The sequence below is a fragment of the Zonotrichia leucophrys genome, chromosome 12 (genome assembly GCF_028769735.1).
Source record: "Zonotrichia leucophrys gambelii isolate GWCS_2022_RI chromosome 12, RI_Zleu_2.0, whole genome shotgun sequence".
NCBI classification, from domain to species: Eukaryota; Metazoa; Chordata; class Aves; order Passeriformes; family Passerellidae; genus Zonotrichia; species Zonotrichia leucophrys.
In genome coordinates, this window is record NC_088182.1 from 11,505,777 (window position 1) to 11,525,709 (window position 19,933).

The following is a 19,933-nucleotide window of genomic DNA, read 5'->3' on the forward strand; positions in this document are numbered from 1 at the left end:
TGCTGTTGGAGGGGCCAGCTGGGGGTTTTGCAGGGATGGTGTATCCCAGGCTACCCCTGGAGATGATCCACACCTGCAATGGGACTGGGAGACAGGAGCTGGTGTGGGCAAAGCCAAATCCCCCCTGACCCTGCATTCCCCCACTGCCTCAGCTTCCCCCAACCTGGGTGAGGGCACAGAGGAGTTGCCAGAGGTGAGCACAGGCCCAGGGCTGCTCTCAATGAGCTGTTTGCAGGGAGGGGTTGCACAGCAGCTGCCAGAGCCATGCCCACCCTCTGAAGGCAAGGAGCAGCCCCTGCTCTCAGCAGCACACCTGGGAGGGGATGCCAAGGTGCCTTCCCCACCTGTGCACCCATAAAAACCCACACCTGCACCTTCCCCTCCCCTTCCTCTGCTCCCTGCTTCCTTCTGCCTCTCTGGGGGGAAAGCAGATCTTTAGAACTAATACAAACCCACAGATTTTCAGATTTTGGATGTTTGGTTTGGGTTTTTTTAAGGTGGATGTATTTTTTAGTCTCAAAGTTTGCACTAAAGAGAAGGCGGCTGGAAATGTGTCCTGAGCTGAATGTTTTAAGGAGGACTCAAGCCCATCACCAAACACAGGTGGGTCTCTTTTTTAAATCTTGTGGTTTCCTTTCTCCCCTACTTCATCCTTGCCCTCTTGGTCAGCAACTGCCATGGTGGTTGCATACCTGAGGTCTGTGGTCCTGAGAAAGCCTTTAGAAATCTGGGAGTAATTGCACCCTTCAGCTAAAAAAACATGTTTGAGCATGGTGTTAGCACCCTCTTCTTGGGGTAGCAGTGTTGGTGTTGTCTCAGAGCTCTGGCTCTCCTGTGGTAGCTGCTCTTGTGCCAGGTGGGGCTAAGCTGCCCCAGGGCTGGCGGTGTGGGTGTTGTGGATGACAGAGCTCACTGTGAGCACTCCTGTCCTCCTGCAAGTGGGGATGTTTGTGTGCTGGTGCCCACTGGGGCTGCTGGGAACTGGAATGGTGCTGGGTTCCATGCTGAGTGCTGCTCAAACTCAGCAAAAATGGGCAAAACGAGTCCTTTGGGCTGCAAATATGCAGATTATTTCCAATGCAAGTTCGTGCTGGGGGGAGACTGGAGGATGTGGGGCTGCTCCTGCTGGGAGAAGGGGGCTCCTTTCAGCCCCAGGGGCTTGGGAGGCCTGGCAGTGCCATCAAGGGATGCTCTCTGCTCCCCTCCCGGAGCCAAATGCTGTGTGGTTCGTTCAGGGCCATGGTGAATGCCCCAGTTTGGCCCCTGGTTGTTTTTCTGTCTCTCAGTGACATCTGGTGCATTGCTGTGAGTTCCCAGAAAGAGGCCCTGATGGAGGATGTCAGGGTAGGAAGAAAGGAGCTGACCTTGCTATTAAAAGGCAGCAGAAATGGAAATGTTTCAGGCTGTTTCTAGCAGACATGTCTGGGAAGAAAATCTCTTTGCTCTGTTCCATCAGGCCCTCATGAGCAGCTTTTCTCTGCTAATTGTTCACTTGATACTACACTGGAGATGTTCATTTATCCCTGTCCCCATTGTATGCCTAAAGAGATCCTGGGGAGTTTGAGAGGGAGCTGAGTCCCCCTGATCCCTCATGGCTTTGTACATGTCTGGCCTCACAGTGGCACCAACAGCCCTGCTGCTCTTGGGCCAAAGATGTTGGTCTTGAATGGGGAAGAGTTTGGGCCCCAGTCCTGCGTGGAGTCCTAAGCAATCCTGCTGAATCCAGTTCAGCAACCCCAGCAATGTCCCTTTAAAGAGGGAATTTCTTGCAAATCTCTGATTCCTGCTCTGAGCAGGGTCCTATGGAGGAAGGAAACCTTGCCATTGTGTGGCTGCTCCTTGTGGTGTGGGAGAAGTTGAGTAATTATTGAGATTAGTGAGAATAAGCTTTGCTTACAGTTTGAGATTAATAAATGTTGTAAACTCCCTTGGCTTTTTGGCTGAAATCAAATGTGGCATCAGTGTAACAGCTGTATCCATTGTCTGGGGAGTGGAAGACTCACCTTGCTTGATACAAGGTGTGAACTTGATTTAAAAGGGCTTCCCTTCACTTTTGTTCCCCTGAACAGTGCTGAGGGATCCTGCTGGGTGATTCTGTGGGAAGCAGGGGCTGCTCTGCCTGCCTGGAGGGGAAGGGCAGGAGGGAGGACAGTGTGATAGCCTGTGCTGGGTATGTGGGACCTGTGTGCTAGAGGACAGCATGGGTGTGGGGACAGCAGGCAGCCGTGGGGATGGAGATGTCAGATGGTCCCTGCTGGCCACAGAGGGATCATCTCCCTGCTTCAGACTCATCAGAGCTGCACTGACAGCTCCAAATGCCTGACACTGCCTCAGCAGCAAAGGCACAGATCATGCCAGGTGCCACCTACCTGTGCCCCAGGTATGGTGCAGAGTGCCCTGGCTTTGTGCAGGGCCTGGAGGGAGCTCAGAGCCAGCCCTCACCCACATGGGTGGTGCAGGGGCTTGGTGGCAGCCACCAGAGCCAAGGGTTTACACGAGTAAGGCCAGGAGCACAGGCAGCTGCCCTTGACTTCAGGCTCAGTGCTTCCACTGTTCAGAGCAATGTTTTCCAGCCCCTGCCTGTGGACGTGTCAGTGGTGCTGCCAAAAGCTGTCCCAGCAGGCCCACAGCAGTGGGAGCATCAATGAAGCAGCTTCCAGAGGCCATGGGCACAGAACAGGGACAGCCAAAGGCTTTCTGTGCTCTGCCTTCAAATGCTCTTTGATGATGAAAGTGGTTCCTGTGAAAGATCATCACAAGCTCTCTGGTGCTGAGCATGGGTGGGCACTGCCTGGGCTGGGGGCCTGTGCTGCTGGGGCAGTGGCCAGGGCTGGGCAGTGAGGCCAGCATGCCCAAATGGAGAGGGCTGACAGTGCAGGGGCTCAGGGATGGGCTCTCCTGTGGGGTTTCTCCATCTTCAGTGCATTGAATCTGTACTGGGGTGAAAACGTCAGCTTCATCACTGTTTTCACTCAGCATGTTGGTCTTGGTCTGCTCTTGCTGTCCTTAACAGTGACAAATCCCTGAGCAGAGAGCACCTAATGACTTTGCCTTCCACTCCACAGAGAGGGGAGATGGCACTTGTAGAGAGCCATAAGAGAGCCCAGGAGCCTTTCCCCACCTCAGGGGCCTGGCCTAGGGCTTGTTGCAATAAATCAGCCTGGCATGGCTCTGCCTGTCCTTGCAAAGTGAACCCCAAGTGTGCTGCAGGGAGGGTTTGTTTGCTGGGCCAGAAAAAGTGGAGCACATCCTGAGAGAAGGGCAGGAACCACACTCAGGCACATGGCTCATGGAGGGGCAGAGCTTCATCCCTCCAAGCCCTGCAGGTCTGAGCCACTGGAATTGTGCTGCTGCAGCCCCACACAACCACCAGCCAGGATGCAGGATGCAATGTCTGTAACTGAGGAGTCTCCAGAAAGGCCCTATCCCCTTCAGAGACTGAGAGAGCTGATGCTGGGAGGCAGAGCACGTTGCCTTTGACTGTTGTGGGCTCTTCAGACCTGCTGGAGCATCTGGCTGGGCACAGGACATGGCAGCAGGGGATGTGGCAGATGCTGCACCAGCCATGTGGATGTGTAATGCACACCAGCACAGAATGTACTGTGCAGCATGTGTGACTGGGGATGCAGTATTTATTTAGGTGTTGAAGGTGAAATTAATCTCTGCCATTTCCCTATGGGCTCAATCCTTACCTGCTCTCCCAGCTGAAAGGCAACACTGCACCATGGGAACGTCCTCCCAGCTCAGAGGGATGTTTGCTGGGTTTTGGGAGCAAAGCCCTTTTCCCTCCACACCCCCAATGCCAATACTCACTCCCCTTTCCCCCTTACCCCTCTCCTCACTCACTTTTCCCTTCATTTCCAAATGCTGGTGGGGCTGCCTCTGCTCTGCCTCTTTCCCTTGTTTTTCTCAACTGTTTTGGAGCCCAGTGGGTGGCTTGGGACAGAAACCTGCCCAGCTCATGAAAGCCATAGAAACACTTCCTATGGGGCTGATAAAAGCAGGGTGGGGGTTTTCCTTTTTTTTTTTTTTTTTCCTCTTGACCAGAACCCAAAATAGCCCTTTCCAGTGCAACAGATACATCACCACCAACTCACCTTGGTGCAGTAACTGCAAATCCTTCTGGGTGGTGATGCTGGAGGCAGCCAGGCTGCTGCTCCTGCCCAGCATGCCCAGGTAGAGTGGGGAGCAATGGCCCTGGGATGGGTGGAGCCACTGGGAGCATCCTCACAGCAATGCTTTCCTTAACCTGTTGACCTCAACCCTTGCCTGCTGGGCTGTTCCCAAGGCTCCTAAACAAAACCCATCCTTCATTAGGTAATGTGGCTACATTTTTTTTTTTTCAAAATTGAGGGGTTTTTTCTTAAATCACTTTTTTTTCCCACCAAACTAAGAGGGAAGAGAAGGGGAGGAAGGGAAACCCCTCAGCTCTTGTCTTGGTGACTTGTCATGCCTGCCTTTAATTGACAGACCTTGTTATTAATGTTTTCCAGCCGCCTCTCATCCAGGGCTCAAACCTCCCTTTTAAAGCCCTGTCATGTTAAAAATTGACATGTGTTGACTTTGGCCTGGGAGAAGCCGGGCCCTGGCTGTAGGTAGGAACTGCATGTGTTTAGTCTGGCTTACATTTTATTTTCTCCTTTCATCAAATTAGTTCAGCTGTATTTTTTTTTTTTTTTCTGAAGGAAAGAAAAGAAAAACTGCTTGACAATCTGAGGCTGTGGGTTAGAATTGCAGCATTGCCTTAAAACAACAAAAAATAACTTACAAATGTGGGCTGTGTCAGACCTGGTGGAGATGGGGCCGCTGGAGCAGGGATGGGAAAAGCTGCTGCAAGGAAACACTCTCTCCCTGGATGCACAGAGATTGCTCCTGCAGCCCCACAGCCCTGGCTGTTCGTCTGATTTATTCCAGTTTACTTGTTGCATTCAGCCTTGCTAAAATTAGTGCTGTCCTAGCTGCACCAGGTTTATTTCTCCATGTTTTGCTGAGCTGTCAGCAGCCTTGCTGTAGGTATCGCAGTTCTCCACCTAAAGATCAGCCAGGGATATGCTGCAAGCCCTCAGAGTGACCACTGGGCTGAAGAGCCAAGGAAATCCTGCTTATTGACCATTAAATATCTGGGATTAGGGGTTGTGTGGCACATTTCATCGGGACAGCAGCTAAGATCCAGACTTTATCCATCAGGGATGCTCCTGCCTCTGGATGTGGAGTGGAGGAGCCCCCAACACTGGAGAGAGCATCTCCTGCCCCTGCTCCCCCAGGTTTTACCTAAACCTTAGTGCCTCACTGTGGGAGGCATCTGGTTCCCTCTTCCTCTATTTCCCCAGGCGCTTCCGAGTCAAAGGCAGTCAAAATGTCCACAGGGTTCATGTACACAGGACACCCCCCAGGTCACAGAGGGCCAGGGAGCACCAGGTGCTGTTCTGGTGCCAAATGAAAAGCAGCAGCTTAAGCTTCAGGGAGCTCCTGATGGGCTCATGTCACCATCCTGAATCCGACAGTGAATCCTCCCCTGCTCTGCCCAGGATGAAGTGGAACCAGGGGCTGGAAACAGTGCAGGGGATGGGGAGGAGCCCCAGGAGGGGCTGCCAAGGGGAGACACCTCTCCTACCCCCTCAGGGGCATGGCAGTGGCCTTGACTGTCCCTTACAGTGACAAATGCCTCAGCAAAGGGCACCCAGTGACTTGGTTTTCCATTCCACAGAGCGGGGAGATAGCATTTAAGAGAGCCCAGGAGCTGATGTGCCCTATCATACCCAAACAGCACGAGTGAAGTGCAAAATAAACACAGAAGAATCCTCCTTTGCCCCAGGGAGTGTTGCAGACAACCCATCTTGGCCTGCTGACAGGTCTTGCAGGTGGGTGCTGGTTCAGCATCTCCCTCTTAGCAATTCCAGTGTACGTCCTTTTATCCTGCATCTTGTGCTGGGTGTTTCTGTGGGCCCCATGGGATGCCCACCCAGCTGATCATCATCCTCTGTGCCCTCTAGGACTGTGCCAGACCCACCATCCTGCAGTCACAGCCCCCCAGCCTGGATTATCTCCCTGGTTTTTGTCTGTATGGGCAAACAAGAGGTCCCTGGGTGATGCTGGCTGCCCCACAGGTGCAAACGGGGGAGCTGAACGGTTCCCTGACTGACCCACACAGGAACAGCTCCCCCAGAAAGTGTGAAGGGATTTGGCACCAAGACCTCATCTCCCCACAGCCACAATCCCTATCACAAATTCCCCTCTGGGCAGCTGGTCCATACACAGGAGGACTTGACTCCTCATGGGGGGGCTGAAATATTTTCTCACAGTTACTTTTGTAACATAAGCGAAATCAAAGCAAAACGTGTCAAAATTCCCATTAAGACACATTTAACTTCCCTTGTTCCGAGACAAAGTGCCTTTGCCTGGAGGCAGGTTTCGGGTTTGCTGCCTGCCGTGGGAGACTATTGGATTACAGGCAGCACCGAGCCAGAGTTTGCTTTCTTTAGGGGAAAGGCTTTTCCTAATCAGGATCAGTTTAATTCTGTTATCTGAATTATTAGCTTGGCTCTGTGTCTGGGCTGGGCAGGAAGAAGATGAGGGAAAGGAGAGGAGAGGGGAGAGGCTCTGAGCCCCACAGGGCAGGGTCTCCCCTTGTCTGGGACCTGCTCTTGGCACTACAAAAGCTCAGTGTTGGTGTTGTGGACAGTGATGGATGAGGAGGCTGTGAAGGCTCTCCAGGGCTTTGCAGCTCCAGGTTAAGGCTCATTGTCTGGCTCTGCCATGGGTGAGTGTCAGCCTGGTTTACTGGTGGGGAAACTGAGGCACAGGGCAGCAATCAGGAATGTGCAGCTAAGCTGCCCTCACCTGTGGAGATGGAAGATGAATTTTTCATTAAGTGGAGGATACAGCAAAATCCCTTCTTTCCTCCTGGGAAAAAACAGCATCTCTGCATCCTGGCTCATGTGTCAGGGGAGAGTGTTTGGGCCTTACCACATCCTTGCTTTGAAAAGGATACTTTTTCCCTTTTCCTTTTTTTTCTTTCCTTTTTCTCTCCCAGGAGTGAGGGTGTGTATGGAAATTTGAAGGGAGTGTTTTCCATGTTAATCCTCCAATGTCCTCACTCTGTGTCACAGGGTCTGCCTGCGGTCCCCACTCCCTGCTGGATCTTGGTGCTTGTTTTTGAAGCATACACAGTTATTGCTGCTTTGAGCCCAGGGAGCATTTTCGCTGTCAAACCTGCTCCCAGGGCACCAGAGAGCAGCAGCAACAACAAATAACCTGTGGGTGCTGCTGGTGGGATGGGGAATGCTGGTGGGGTGGTGCTGGGAAGGGCTGGCCTGAATGAAGAACCTGGGCAATGCATCCTGAGTGCCCAGGGAGTGAGGTTTGTGCTGTCTGTGTCTCTGAACTGAATGAAGCTGATGTGCAGGTTGATGTTGAGAGTTGATGTTACTTTGGGTCACTGCTGGGGGCTTCTGCCAGAGAGCTGCTGATGTCCAAGACCTGTGGTACCAGCTAGACTAGGCACTTTGAACATCTTCTCCAACATCCTCTAGTCCAGTCTTGTATCCTGAAGTCCTACCTGCTCTTCTGGAAAGAGGCCAAGGAGATGGGACATGGCATGAGCTCAAGCTATAGGAGCTTTGACTTTCTGGCATGAGCTGCTGAACCAGCGTGACAAGGATGGCACTTCCCAGGGCCACCAGCTGGGACAGCCCACAGCCACCCTCAGCAGCTGTCCAACACCTCCCCACTGCTGCTGCCACTCAAGCCCTGCCCTGCAGCTTCTCCTGGTGAGCACAGTTCCTGTCTGGGTGTCTCGTGATGCCACCCACCCATGGGAAAGGGACCTTCTCCCAGCTGGGAGTGGGCAGAGCCCTGAGCAAGCCTGCAGGGCTGTTGTGCCTCCAAAGCTGGCCTCTCTCACCCAGGGTGCCTCACCAAAATAGCTGCTATGGAAAGAGCTTTGTTGACCTTTTTCTTTTCCTTTTATTTTTCTTTTTTTTTTTTCTTCCTGTGCTCAAACTTCCCCAGACCTCCTCAGAAGACCCTGGCATATCATCCTACAGATGTGCCATAGAAGTCTTGGTTGCAAAATATATCCGGCATGGCAGTTGGCAGTGTTGTGCAATCTCCATCAACTTACGGAAACCACTGTGAGATACTCTCAGAGAGGGACTCCAGCCCATCCATCACTCCAGCCACAGTCATGTGTCCCACTGTCAGCCAGGAGGGCACAGCAGCACGGGCACTGCGAGCACCAGAGAGCTTTCCCTCCCAGTGGGTGCTCTCGTGCAGGGCTGGATGGATATCAGCTCTCTCCTGGTCCCTTCGCCTCTCAGACCTTCTCTGTTGTGTTCCACCGATGTCCCACCATTACATATTGTCCTTCAGGGTCTGTCACTGCTGCTGGAGTCACACCAGTGGTCAGAATCTGGGTGGTTGGGAATGGCCATGGAAAGCTCAACATGGCAGAGATGATGGTTATAGTAGCTCTGAGAGGCCAGATGTGAGATGGCAACAGGAAAGCTGCTGTTCAGATCCCAGGTTTCCTCCTTCTGAACTTGTGGTGGTGTTCACAGGGGTCTTAGGATGAGGGAAGAAACAAGAATGTTGATTCCATGTTTCAGAAGGCTTGATTTATTATTTTATGATGTATATTATATTAAAACTACACTAAAAGAATAGAAGAAAGGATTTAATCAGAAGGCTGGCTAAGAATAGAAAAGGAATTATAACAAAGGCTTGTGACTGACCAAGACAGTCTGAGACAGCTGACTGTGATTGGCCATTAGTTAGAAACAATCAACATAGGCCAATCACAGATCCACCTGTTGCATTCCACAGCAGCAGATAACCATTGTTTACATTTTGTTCCTGAGGCTTCTCAGGTGAAAAAATCCTAAGGAAAGGATTTTTCAGAAAATATCATGGCTCCATTAACCCAGCAGCGACCTTCCCACTGGCTCCAAGGCCCAGCAGTCAGTACAGAGTGCTGGGCAGGCAATAGGGCACCTTCCACCCAGTGATCCATCCTGTTCCTCTGTTCTCTGGGACTCTTGCTAAATCCCCTCTCAAATAAGTGGGGCTTGGGCTGTGCAGGGACTCGTGCAACAACCTGGCTGTCCTGGATTGCCAGGAACGTGAGCCTGGACTGGCAACATTCAGCCATGGGCAGACCTGGGCAATGGGCTGCAGCACAGAGTTCTCGCTGCCTTTACCCATCCCTGTCCTTGGGACACATTCCTCACCAGTGCCAGGGCTGTGGGGGTCATGGCAGAGCACTGGGAAGGGACAAGGTGCTGCTGTGAGTGGCCATCGCTTACCCTTGGCCGCTGAACCCTGCTCAGCATGGCCAGCTCTTAATCACCATGGTTTATTGCTGGCACCTCCTGGCCAGCTCACTCTCTCCTCCTGAGCTGCCTCTTGCCCTCCTCTCTCTCCCTGCAGGCATATTAAATCACTGAGCTCTGCCCAGGAGAAATTGCTGCTGCTCCATTACCCCGCTGTCAGCATCCAGCGCACTCGTGAGAATCAGGTTCCACATCAGAAAATAATAAAGGCAATATTATGAGCAGAGGGGAGAGGAGATTAAAAAACCTGTTTAAAAAGCCTTCTGGTTCCCATGCTGTTTATCACACTTCATGACTTTGTGTTATTTTTGTTGTCACTGAAGTTGGACTTTTAATTTTCCTCTGATCATCAGGTGACTGGTTTGTAATTTCCCTATGGCTCCAAGGATTAAAATAGGTTGTTTTTAAAAATACCTCTTGCTCCCCAAGATCAGGTGGTGATACTTTCTTTTCTAGTTGGAGTACTAATTGAATACTTTATTTAGCCCAAGCACAGATGTGGAATGCACTGAGGCCACCCCAGGGCTGAGCCAGACCCACAGTGACAGTGACAGAGCTGCTAGGGAGGACTTTGTGTCCCAGTGCTTGGCTACCTCTGTTCCTCTTGGGATCTTGCTGCCACTCTCATGTTTATCCAGGACTTTTGGGATTTTTTTTCCTTTCTTTTTTACTTTTTTTTTTTTTTTTTGGCATGATTTAGTTTCCGGGGTGTTTTGGTCAATTTTCATCCTCAATGCTTTTGACTAACAAGACTGTTGAATTTCACAGAGCAGTTTTCATGCTCTGACACATTTGTGCTGTGGGTTGGCAGCAGTATAAAGTGAGGGTATTTAAGTCCTCCAGCCAAAACTGCCATCTCCTTCACCTCCATGCCAAGTGCTTTATCTGTGATAGGGGTTTTGTGGCTTTTTTAAATTAATGGATAACTGCATATATAAATCCCACGAGCTGCAAAGAAATGCTGGGTGATGGTTATGGAGACTATGGGTGTGCATGGGCATGTGCTGTGCAGCACAGACGTGGGTGCTGCCTGCCTTGGTGGCTGTGCCCAGCTCTTCTCTGCTGCGTTTGTGTTGTTCTTACCCAACCAAGGCTACCTGGGCTGGTGTATCTCATTTCATTGCAGTGCAGGTCTGTGGCAGGCCTAGAGAGCTTCATGTGAATCTGGGATCCATCACACAAGCAGCTCTGTCTGCAGCTCCAGCTGGTTTGGCCATGGGAGAGGGGGATCTATCTTGGATATGTTGGCTGGAAGCCACTCCTGGAGGGCTCCAGCCTGAGAGTGCAGCACTGCTGCCCATCCTAAATCAGCTCAGCTCTGGCTTTGCTCACCCAAGGCCTGCAGACCTCCAAGGATGGCTCTCCCCTCTCCCCACAGCCACACTCCTGCCCTGCCAGCTGCAGGAAGGAGCAGACAGGGACTAGAGCCCTGTTTTGCACAGGATGGGGCCATGGGGCAGTGGCAAACACCATTGGTGTGAGGGGCTGGTGGAGGGAGATGGGCCATGGTAGAGCTGCCACAGGCACTGCTGGTGCCCTGTCCATGGCTCTGCGCTGGTTTTGCTTATAGCCTGAGATGTGAGTGCAGGTGGAGCTGTGCTGTGGCTGTGCTGTGCACGCTCCCAAAGGGAGCAGGAGGTGAAAACCCTCTGCAGGAGCCACTGCTTCATTTTATTCTGCTATCCCATTTTACTTCACCCTGCTCCCTGGGCATAGAGTGGGCAGAGCTCTGTCACCTTCCTGGGAGCAAAGGTGCTGCCTGGGTTTGCTGAGGTGAACCCAGGTCCAGCCCCTGGTGGTGAGAGATTTGCCTGGTGGGAGGAGAGCAGAGCTCTGTCTCACCTCTGGTCTATCCCTCTCCCTTCCCCCAAGCCCAGGCAGACACATTTGGCACCACTCCAACAACAAGTCGTGCTGGCATCAGAGACTAAAATTTTTTTTAAATTATTTTTAAAAAATTCTGCATGTTCCTAAAGAAAACCCCAAACTGAGCTCTCCCAGCTGGAGGGTAGGGGTCGGTTGCTTTGTAATCACTCCCAGCTTGCTGTTGAAAACATCATGGTCAGATTTTTATCAGTGCCTGAACAGGAACAGCCTTGGAGGACTGTCTCTGGGGAGATTAGGTGGTTACCTAGAGCAGAGTGAGAGCTCCTGCCCAGCCAGCTGAGGTGCCTTTTAGATGGCACTGATTTGATGTGTGCCTGGGGCCCAGCATCCCTGGTGCTCCTTGGATGTTTCAGGTGCCTGGGGAAGGCCTTTGCCTGTCAGGTGATGCCCACAGTGGGGTGTAAACATGGAGTTAACTCCTGTTCATGGTGTGAAGGAAGGGCTGGGGATACCCAGAAGGCAGGTGGGATGTGTTTATCCATCCTCAGAATGTTGTGAAAGGAGAAAAGGGCAAGAAGGCTCAGAGCTGCCCTGTGGGAAGAGAAGGGATAATGGGGATAAGGCTTGAGCTGTGCAGAGAGAACCCTCCAAAAATCTGACAAGGTCTGTGCTGCAGGAACAAGGTCAAGGTATGACCAAATGGTGTGAGGAGGGCTGGGCTGGAAGTGATGAGATTTGATCTGTGGTGTTGCTAAGCAGCTTTGGGGCTAATGTGGATCCCAAGGAGGTTGCAGCATCCTCCAGTGACAGTGACCAGGGCTGGCAGAGGAATCTGCACAAGAGGAGATAGATTTGAAGTGCAAGAAGCTGCTGGTGCAGGCTGGGATAGATGTACAGTGGACAGGGAGGAGATGAAGCCAGTTGCTTGGAGGGGAGCCTGGGTGATGGGAGGGAGTGAGGGTTGGAAGGCAAAGAGTGAAGAGCCCTGTTCCTATCAGGCAGCACAGCTCTGTGAGCCCAAACCTCTGCCTGGCTAATCTAGCTGCAGACTGGGAGATGCTGCTGGATGCTCTGCATGGAGAGTGCTCCCCGTGAGCCCAGGCACCAAGCAGGACAGAAACTCCCCACGGCCCCAGCCTCAATGTCATCTCCCACAGCAGGGTTTGTCCCATTCCTCCCTCTGCTTCCACTGTGCCATTCTCTCCATACCCTGGGAAGAGCACAGCCCTCTGCCCCAGCAGCAGCACAGAGCAGAGGGTGAGGGCAAGGCCAGGGCTCGCTGCAGCCGTGGCTGGCTGGGCAGTGCCGCTGGCTGGACTGGGAACACGAGCAGCACTCAGAGTTTCCAGTAAAGCTGTGGCCGTGGAGGGGGCAGGGACAGGGGCAGGAAACATGCAGCAGGAAGCTGGCTGTGCTGCCCGGCATTCCAGAGCGCTGGAAACCCGAGTCAGCTTCCTGCAGCCTGCCGGGACAGGGACAGCCTCCACCCCAGCAGCCCTGCAGGGCTGCGTGCCACAGGAGAGACAGCACAGGCATGCCTGAGATGGGTCTGTGTGGAAATGAGCCGTGCCCTGCTGCTCCTGTCCTACTCTGACTATCACAGCCATCCATCCTCGTGTCTCCTCTGTGCCATCCATCCACACTGCCCTCCCAGATGTTGTTTCCATGTGCACCTCTGCTCTCCATCTCCTGGGCTTCCTTCAGTCCTGGAGAAACCCAAGCTGCTGCGTTTTAGAACAGTTGGCAACAGACCCATCCCTAAGGAATGGTGCTGTTCCCTTTCTTCCACTCGCATGTGGCCCACAGCTAGGCCATGGCCAAGAGCAGGGCTTGTTACCCTGTTCCTTCCAGCTTTCTCCATTTCCTCCTGTCTGTCTTGCTGCCTGCAATCCAAGCAGGACCATGAGACTTTGGGCTTTTCTCTTAAAACCTCTTCCACACTTATGGTTTGGGTTATTTCCTGTGTTAAGGTGCATGTGTTTTAGCCAGAAAGACCTCAACTGATCAGTAATTGTTGTAATTCCTTCTGCTTTCCTCCTAGACCCCTGTGATTCCCCCTTATGTGTGTTCATGGACAATTCCATTAATCCATCCACCAGTTAAACAAGTTTGGGCTCTGTGTTGGCACAACAGCACCCCTCCAAGAGGGCTACCAGATTTGTTCTCCTCTGCCAGCCCACTGGGTAAGTTCCACCCTCAGCAAGAGGCTAATATCTGAGTTTACTCTTGCTCCAGAAAGTCTGTGTAGTGGTCACGTCCTGGTTCATTTCTCCCGGCATCCCGTACTCATGCAGAGCCACTGCTGCACCTGCTGGCAGCGTTGCTCCTCTGCTGCCCTGTCCCTTCTCTCAGCATGCAGGTGAGAGCTCTGTCTGGGGGCTGAGCTCCATTCTGGGTGGAGCTGAGTGCTGTCTGTGGCAGTGTGAGCATTGGATGGCTGCAAAGCCTCTGCTTTGGAGTTGGGCTGGCACAGATGGCAAAGTGGGAAAGCAGATGGGCACAGGTGGTAAGGAAAGCCTCACTGGGCAGAGGGTTGTGGTGTACCTGTTTGAAGCTGACACATGCCCACAAAGTTTAAGGGTGCAAACTGGAGTTACTGAAACCCACAATTCACAGCAGGGGAAAATAAAACATTCCCAGCCACCACAGTTGAGGCCAGCACCATGATTCTCGAGGCTCAGAAAGCCTATTTTGCTGTTTTCTCTCATTACAATATAACTCTAGTTAGCCTGGAGTATTAGACAAGTCTCTTCAGTGCAGAGTTTTGCCAGCACAGCTCTGCCTTGGAGAGGGTCAGTGCTTCAGCCTGCAAACCCCCAGAGTGTTTTCCTTGGCAGTCCTTGTTCTGGCAGCATAAACTTGGCCCACCAGTGATCTCTGCTGCCTTGGCTGCCTTTCACAGCACACCTGGAACCGGACTGATCCCTGTTTGAAAGCCAAGCTCCACCTGTGACCTTCACCAAGCCCCTGAGCGCGACCCAGCCCACGAGCAGCAACCCACAAAGAACCTGCTCCACCTGTCCCTGCCACCTCCATCCAGCAGCAACCCCCTGGATAAAAAATTCCCCAAACCACTCTCCCATTCCCCCCACCTTGGCCAATTTCCCCCTGCACAGGGATCACCCATCTCTGCCAACCTGCGGCTGTGGGAAGCGGGAGCGCGGCTGGCGGCGGCTGCGGTTTCTCTCGCAGCTGAGATTGCAGGGCTGCAGCAATGAGCAATGAGTTGCCAGCCCCGGGAGCAGAGAGAGCACAGCCCAGCCGAGCAGCAATGCGTTCCCCAGCCCAGGGACCAGCAATGAGTTCCCAGCCCAGCCGAGCACACAGGGGGCTGCCCGGGGAGGAAATCCCAGCGCTCGGGGAGCTCCGCTCAATCACGGGCAGCAGCAAGGAGCAGGAAGCACTTGTTAGGAAGGAGCAAGGAAACAGAGCCTCTGCCCGACCCAAGCGCACCTTTCAGAACCGGAAAGTGGGAGAGGGAAGGCATAAAAGTGCTTTGAGCTTTCGCAGGGGATTGCAAAGGGCAAAGGGTGAGGGGAGAGGGAACAAACACCGGCGGGGCTCTCCAAGAGGGGCGGCCAGCGAGTGCGTGCTGTGAAGGGCACTTCATGGTGGAGCTGCTAATTAAATAAGAAAGGCTCGTCTCCATGCTTGTTAGGTTAACTCAGCAGGGATATTGCAAAAGCAAATTCCTCCCAGCTAGTGTAATTAGGGGGCCGGAATTCCTCCGGTTCCTTGTCCTCCCTGCGAATCCTGCTAAAGCCATCAGGTGAGGACACCGGGTGAGGGGGGAACGTGCAAGTCCTGTGCAATAACAACCCCTCCAGCCTGGCAAGGATTTCAGATCAGGCTTGACTTTTTACTCTCTCCTTATTCCAGGGTGGAAAATACACGTTCAACAAAATAGGCTCCCAGTCCTGGCTGGGTCGTAGGGCTGCTTTCCCCAGAACACCACGCTCATGTTGAAGATTGAATGAGGACTCTGAGGGGTCTGGACAGGGCACCAGCAGCCCCACAGGATTTGGGAGGTGTCCACTCACAGCAAGGCTGTCCTGGATGGTGCTGCTGACCGGCTTCATCTTACCAAGGGGTCACACATCCAGCCCAGCAGGACATTCCTGTTTGCCTGGCACACCATGGCATGTGTGGCTGTGCTTGTGCCAGTGTGGCCTGAGCAGGCAGAGGAGGATGCTCATGGGGACAACACGTGAAGGTGTGTCCTGCCTGGCACTAGGGGACACCAGGTATGTTGGGAACACAGGGCCAAGGAGAGTTATGGCATGGATGGAAGGGGAGAGCTGACTGGAGGGGATGGAGGGCATGGATGGAGGGTGAGGGGCTGGGAGAGGAAATGTGGGGGGAGGAGAAAGGGCGAGCCTGGGACCTTAAAGAGCAATTAGTCAAAGCTGAATTGTTTTTCTAAACTCTTAATGAAAACAAAGAGTAGGGCATGGCCCAGATGGTGCCAGGGGATCAAATAAATGTCGCACTCAGGAAGCAGCTGCTACTGGGAATGTTTCCTGCCAGCCCTGCTGCTGCTCACAGCCGCTTTTATTATTTGTTATTTTTCAGGACTGCAGCTGGGGTTTCCCTCCAGCTCTGTGGAAATATGTTTAAGGCTGGCCCATGCAAAGTGCCTGCTAGGGCTGGTCCCTGGCCCTTGGCAGCCCTGGGCATGCCACCAACCTGCCTGGCATCTGCTGCCATCCTTCTCCCTGGCAAAGCCTCTGATGGAGCAATTTCATCCTCCATGTCCCACCCAGCCTGGTCCAGCACCATCCTTGTCCCATTCTTTGTGTGCCTTTATCTCGTGTAGGGTTTTACCTTTTTTGCCCCGTTTCCCTGCATCTGCCAGTGTGAGTTCAACATCTCCCTGTTCCGTGTTGTTGGTGTGAATGAACAGAATCAAGAAACTTGACTAAAATGAACATTTTGGATGTTGTTTTTATCTGCCTGCTGGGTTTTGGAGAGAGAGAGAGGGGGTTTTACACTTGGCTCAGCCAAATGAGCTCCTAGCCATGAGCTGGCAGTCATGTGAGCTGGCAAAAGGTAGCAGAGAGAGGACTTGTGACACAGCAATTTGTGAGGCTGGTGTCCCTTTGATGGAGGGGAGGGTGGCTGACTGTGGGGCACTGTGTTCTGCCCCCCATGGCGGCTGGTCTCATCCAGTCCACCAGCAGACCCTCTGCTCCCTTCTTGTGGAGCACAAAAAACATGACTATCTTACATGCACTTTTTTGTGCCCGTCAGTTATGTAAGCTCAATGTGCCTGTCTCCATTTTTTCTGGGCTTTTCAAGGCGCCTGAGAATGTGTGTGCAAAGACCTGAACTTTTAGAGAAAAGGGCTTGTTAGTGCTACCACAGAGGGAGAGAGCAGAACATGCCCTCAAACCCTTAATTAGCCAGCAGAGACTGCATGGGGCTGAGGTTTGTGGCACCAAAGAGTTGGACATTGCTTTGTAGGGCAGTTGCTCCCAGACCAACACACTCCTAAGACATAAGGAACATGGTGGTTTGTGTATATCCAGGCATTTTATTGAGAAACCAGATGTAGGAACTGAGGAACTGTGTGCTGAGGTCCTGTCCTTGCTTCTTATACATGGAAAAAATAAATGAAACATGCAGTGTTGTGGTACAGGCTGATCTTTGAGAATCTCATTTTCCACCCAAAATGGAAATGCTGTGTGTGCCCAGGAGGATGAGCATGGACATTTACCTGAGGCTCATGGCTGGCTTTCATCCAGACTGGAGTCAGATACTCCAAGCTGCTCAGCTGCTCCAGGATGGGGATTGTCCCACTCAGCAGGTATGAATGAGGGTTGTGTGAGATCCCAAAGGCAGGGAAGGAGCTGGGTGAAAGGAAGCAGCCATGGAGCAGCCAGCACTGCCTGGGATGGTGAGAAAACCCTCCACGAGCCTGGGGCTGGGCAGCACAGTGCCAGCACGCTGGAAGGGCAGGAATGTTTCCCTGGAGTTTTGCTGCAGCCAGGCCGTCGCTGAGGCCATTGTGGCAGCCTGGAGATGCCCGCTGGGGGTTTGGGGCTGGGTCAGGGTAGGGGGCTGTTTCCCGACTGTGATGGCCAGGGCTGTGCCAGCTCATGCTGGAGACACCACTTCCCTGCCCGTCACAGCACGTCCTGGGATTTGTGGTTACGTCCTCGGAGCTGTTTGATCCACTCGAATCACAGCTGATCAAAGGGGCAGTTTACGAGAACAAAACACTGGGTGACTTCCTCCAGTGGTGCCAGAGGCAGCCCTTTGGAGGCGAGATATAAGAAAATAAGGAATGTTTTAACTACTGAGTGTCTTGGCTCCTCAGAATAGCAGCTTCTGTGGGACAGCCCTGCTGCGTGGCCCAGGCGAGACCCCAGTGAGGGAAGTTTCAAAAAATTTAAGTGAGATATGTATATTCTGATAGATGACCTGATTTCTCTTCTACACACATTTAATAAACTGTGAATTCCTGTATTTCAGGCTTGTGAGCCAGCTTGGCTGCTGTAGTAACTCAGAAGTGAAAACCTTCAATTACTGAATAAGTGCACAGCAAAAGTCAAATGGGCCCATCACATTTGGAGTTTGCACACCAGCGGGGAAAGGAAAATGGCAGAAAAGTGGTAGCCACCATGATAAACCCGTTCCCTCTATTTCAATGAATGCTTTGTTTTTTAACATAGGACAATGCTCTCAGGCACGTGGTGGGATTCTTGGGGTTGTCCTGTGCAGAGGCTTGGACTTGATTCTTGTGGATGACTTCCAGCTTGGGATACTGTCTGACTTCATGATTTAATTATCTTTGCTTGGTCAACAGAAGAAAGAGATACATAGTGATGGCTGTCCTGCAGCAATAAACTAGCATGGTGACCACAGATTGCCATCCTGCCTGAGACACTGAGAGTGTCACCAGATGGGAAGTTTGTCCCAGGTAGGTGCTGTCAGACTGAATCTCAGCTGTAGACTCCCCTGTGGTCCCTGTGCTGGGTGACCCTCCAGAGTTTCCTGATTCTCTTTTTGACCTGTCCAGTGAACTGGGAGGTTTGCTGATAACAGACATTGTGTTGACCATCATTTCTGGAAGCTCGACCATCCTCTGGGATGGTTGCACTGACCCTGATGGTCAGGAGTAAATGGGATGAATGGGCTTTTCAGTGGAATTGTGTAGGAGTGACTACCACTCCAAAGGCTGCTCAGGTGGAGCTTAGGGACCTTTCTGTGCTGGTCTGTGTGTTACCAGAACATCAAAGGCTGAAAACTCAATTTCTTGTTGCATGGGAGTGGGAGGAGATGGGCAGAGAGTGGAAAGTGACCCAGGGGTGGGAAGCATTAAAGAGGGCTGGGCAGAGGGGTGCTCCCCACCCAGGCTCATGCTCTGGAAAAAGCCTGCTCCCCAGGTGGAGGAGGAAACCGGCGCTGGTGATGTGCTCCGGATGTCACCGTGCAATCAGGGAGGCTGTTCACAGGTCACTAATTGATTGGGGCAGCCACAGCAGAAGGAAATTACTTCCAGGAGAGACAGAAAACCACACTGCCCAGCCAGCTTTGGAGAGGTCTCAGGGAGAGCAGAAAGTCCTGAAACAGTCAAAACACTTCAGAAAGAGGCCGTGGTGGCCATTTCTCTGCCATGGTGGTTGACTTGGGATGTGGCCTGGAGAGAAGCTGCCCACCTGCCTGTGCTGGTTTGGGGGACCCTGGGTATGGCAGGGCTGTTGGTCTGGGAAGCCCCTGGAGATGCTGGTGGCTGTACTCAGTGCTGAGGCAGGTGATGGAGCTTTTGGCTCTCCCTCTAGCCATCCCTCAAGAGACTTATTATCTCTTCTGAGCTCCATTTAAATAACTTCATCCCCAGGAGGGGCTCTCAGGATTGATTAATTAAATGCTCATAAGCAGAATGGACACCAGCTCAGAGAATGCCTTAAATACCAGTTGATGTCCACCCAGGCAGGATGGTTTTTTTTGCTTGACTCCTTGAGACAGATTCCCTCTAGTCAGGGGCTGACCCCACAGTTGGCCATTGGGCTACTCAAGCAGAGCATCTCAAATGTAGCTTTTCCTTACAGCCTGGAAGATGCCAAGTTGATCTCAAGAATAAACCTGGGCACTGTCCTGTGCTGTGAGGAGGGAAGAGCACGTTTCCTGAGGTGCTGAAGGGACATCCCAGCCTGCAGGGGTGATAGTGGGGAGCTGGTCCTGCCCGCTGGGGCTGCCTGAGGCGAGAGTGCTGAGCTGGTGAGAGCTGCAGGAATGCACTGTCTCCGAGTCTGCTCGTTTGGAAATGGTGCTCTTTTCAACGGTTCTGTTATCAGATGGAGCATTTCCTTCATCAGTGTTAATATCCATGTAGTGAAACAATGAAAGGGCTTCCTATCAGTTCCAAATAGGACGTGAAAAGCTCTCAGCGTTAAGAGTAGAGGATGCTGGAATAGGGCAATGGGAAACGCCTGAGTCACTGAAATGCCTCTTTGATTCCATGAGGCTGATACGTTCAAAAGGGAAGAAGAAAAAAATAAAAAGAGAGAGAGCAGAGCTAGTTAATGATCTGTGGGACAGAGAACAGGAAGGGGCAGCAATTGCAGCGTGGGCTCTGCAGAGGGGAGTCACAGGGGGATGTCTGGCAAAGGCTTTGGAAAGTACAGAGTGCAGCAGGGAACTGAGCACACTGAGCCTGCCTAGCTCGTTCTCAGAAAGGGGGAAGGCATGATGGAGAAATCCTTTCCCAGCTAACCCTGTAGCTCTTATCCTGCTGCCACTTGGCCAGTGTGTGCCAGCTCAGTGTGGGATCT

General features: G+C 52.4%; 1 long non-coding RNA gene across 2 annotated transcripts; it reads left to right on the plus strand.

The window, feature by feature from the left end:
• The first annotated feature begins 382 nt into the window (after positions 1–382).
• LOC135453250 (uncharacterized) lies at positions 383–16,791 on the plus strand. 2 transcript variants are annotated; one of them, XR_010441811.1, is made up of 5 exons: positions 383–603; positions 5,708–5,861; positions 13,198–13,339; positions 15,036–15,400; positions 15,729–16,618. It is a non-coding gene; the product is annotated as an uncharacterized LOC135453250 (long non-coding RNA). The 2 variants fall into 2 exon arrangements; XR_010441810.1 differs by lacking the exon at positions 5,708–5,861 and having other exon boundaries at positions 15,729–16,791.
• Positions 16,792–19,933: the final 3,142 nt, after the last annotated feature.